This window comes from Echinops telfairi, unplaced genomic scaffold (assembly GCF_000313985.2).
Source record: "Echinops telfairi isolate 266 unplaced genomic scaffold, ASM31398v2 ScPeMD7_41;HRSCAF=154, whole genome shotgun sequence".
NCBI lineage: Eukaryota > Metazoa > Chordata > Mammalia > Afrosoricida > Tenrecidae > Echinops > Echinops telfairi.
In genome coordinates this window covers 493,198-496,158 of record NW_022103939.1, presented here as the reverse complement: position 1 = coordinate 496,158, position 2,961 = coordinate 493,198, and the positions used below count along the sequence as shown (strand labels likewise).

General features: G+C 48.7%; 1 protein-coding gene across 1 annotated transcript in view; it reads right to left on the bottom strand.

Annotated features, from left to right (window-relative positions):
- APBB1 (amyloid beta precursor protein binding family B member 1) overlaps positions 1–2,961 on the bottom strand; it is a 26,670-nt gene that overhangs the window by 22,694 nt on the left and 1,015 nt on the right. The gene's annotated exons all lie outside the window — the stretch shown is intronic.

Sequence of the window (2,961 nt, the reverse complement as noted above, 5' to 3'; positions counted from 1 at the left end):
GTTTTGAGAAACGATGTACAAATGCGCTTTACACAATTGATGTGTGTATGGATTGGGATAACAGTTGTATGAGCCCCTAATAAAATGGTAAAAAAGAAAAAAAAAAAGAAAAAGAAAAATTGGGAGTTCAAATCCCCCCGGATATCTTGGAAGAAATGTCTAGGGATCTACTTCCAAGAAGTTCTGCTCTGGCATCAACTTTATAGCAAATGGTAGTTTGTTTTCTTTCTTTCTTTGTTATGTCTGTTTCCCCTTTGATATAATCCACTTTATTGATTGTCTCTCCATTGAAAGACAAAAGCTTTCTTGACCCCACATCCCTCCAGAGCCACTCTGCCCTACCTATGTCTTCTCTCTTTGACACAGGCAAGCTTCTTGAGAGGACCGTCTCTACCACTGCTTGTCATTTCCTCACCTCAACCCTTTCCAAGCTGGCTTCCGTTCGCAGCACCGCTCTGTAACAACTTTTGCTAAGGTGGACATGAACCCGATGGACACTTGAACTCCTGTCTTGACTGTGCTGTCCGCAGCACTTGTCACTGTGGGTTATTCCGATCGCACGTCCATGCCTTCCACCCACCACATCTCTTGGTTTTCTTCCCACCTGTCTGGTCTGCTTGTTGCTTTTTAGGTTCCTTTGCTGGCTCATTTTCTTCATTGAGTCATTCATTACGTGATGGAGTTCCTTTTCTTGTTCTTATCCCCCATTTCAACACCTCTTAGGGCTCCAGATAGGTACATTCAATCTTTTACTCAACAACCCCTCCTGAGTGTCTCAAAGACCCCAGCAACCAGTATACTCGAACCCACCCCCATGTTTCTCACTACTCCCACCCCCACCGGGTTCTCTTCCAGGACTCGAACTCATGGAGTGTTACGATGGCCTATCCTGCTGTGCAAACCAGAAGTAGAGATCCCATCCTTGACACTCCCCTCCCCCCCAGGCCCCCTATCCAGGCCATCCCCAAGTAAAGGCAATTTTCTCTCAGAATAATTTCTGGACTTCATTTGTGTTTCGCATCTACTACCATCAACATTCCATGCCAAGGTCAAATACCTTAAGACCCCAATCCCTACCAAGCCTTAACCGTCCTGCTCAGGTTGGTCCTTGCCCTCCTCCACAACTGTGGTCACTCTGCTTTCTGGTCTTACAGACCTAAGTTCAAGTCTTCATACCAGACATATCAAGCTTTTGCTGGTACTGTATATGATTTTCCTTTGTCTGGGACCTTTTCTCCCCCTACCCTCTCAGCCTAATGAACTTCTTCTCATCCTCCACATCTTAGTCCAAATGTCACATATTCAGAGAAGCCTTCCTGGAGCCTCTTACCCCAACGTGACCAATTTAGCTTCTGTTCTTGTGTGTTCTCAAAGAACCACACACCTTTCCTGCATAAACCCAAGAAACTGACTGCAATGAGTTGAATCTGACTCATAATGACCCTTGAGGATAGAGTAGAACTGACCTTTCAGGCAGGTTTCCCAGAATTCAAATCTTTACGGGAGCCAACAGGCCCATCTTTCTCCCGTGGAGAGGCTGGTTGGCAGCTGAATGTATAGCCCACTATGCCACCAAGGTGCCTCCTTTCCATCATGGCGTTTACTAAATTTGAATTTGTACTACATTCGTAGTTGATTACTGCCCCCTCTCCAAGACTATCAATTCCATAGGGACACCACTGGGCCTGCTTTGCTCAAAATTGTAACTTCAGTTTCACATTGCCTGGTGTGCATGTGGTGCTCAAAACATTTGTTGAGTGAATAACTATGATTTTTTTCTTTGTTTTTGATTTTTTAAGGATAGCTCTGGGTGCTGTGTTGACAATAGTTAGAGGACAATAGGCAAGAGGTTATGCTATCCAAATAGGAAAAAAGGATGGTGGCCTAGAATAATTATGGCAACAGTGGGGATGCGTTAAAATCAACGGATTTGAAAAATATTTCAGTATGATCAGGGCAGAACTTAGCAACATCAGATGTGGAGAGGGAGAAAGAGGTTAATCAGGAATGTTGCCCAAGATTCCAACTTGGGCAACTGAGTGGAAAGCGGCAATTTCTGAGATCAGAAGGAAGAGTCACTGTTTGGGATCGGTATACTTGGAATTCCTGTTGGAGTTCTAAGAGGATGCCACGGAGACAGGTGAACACAGGAGTCTGGCGTTCAGCAAGGAGGCCTGAGGGATCATCACTCAATATGTACACGGAACGTGAAGCTTTGGGGATGAATGAAATTTGGTGGGAGGAAGTGCAGCATGAGAGAAGGCAGCTCACCAAGAGCCTCCCCAGCATCTGCAAGGAGGAAAGGGAGTTATCCACTGAGATGGAGAAGATGCAGACAATGCGGTTAGGAGAGAAAGCCAGCAAATGACTGAAGGAGAGTGAGTTAGCAGGCACCGCTGGATAGACCGAGAGGTAAAAGGGTGATTAAGAAAGGATGCACTGTATTGAGCTTCACGGAGGTCTCCGGTGACCTTGGTGTGAGCCGTTTCCGTGGGTGTCAGGGACAGAAGGCAGCGTGGAGTGATTTTCGGAATGAATGGGGAGTGAAGTGTAGGCAGGGTTTGGGGCTTTGGAGAGAGCGAGCTAGGACTACCGAGGAAGGGAGGCTCGGGATGCAAGAGACCCGCAGGCTGATTCAACACAGGATTGGAATAGCGGCTGCACAGGCGACGGAAAACTGTTTCTCAGGAGTGCTCCTGTGGGCGCTAGGCCTTCAAGCTGCGCTGGGACGCGGTCGGCCCCAGGGCACACCCCTCGGCCGCTCGGCCGCTCGCTCGCCGGCGGCGACAGACTGCGGCTTTGACAGATCCCGGGCCTGGGACTGCAGCTGGAATCCGTGCGGCCTCTGTCCCCATCGCACCCCACGTCCCCTTCCCAGCCCTTGACCTCCCCTCCCCCACCGCCTGCCCCTCCGGGTTACGCGCCCCCTATTCTCGCCCCCAGTTCATCCCACGGGGGCAA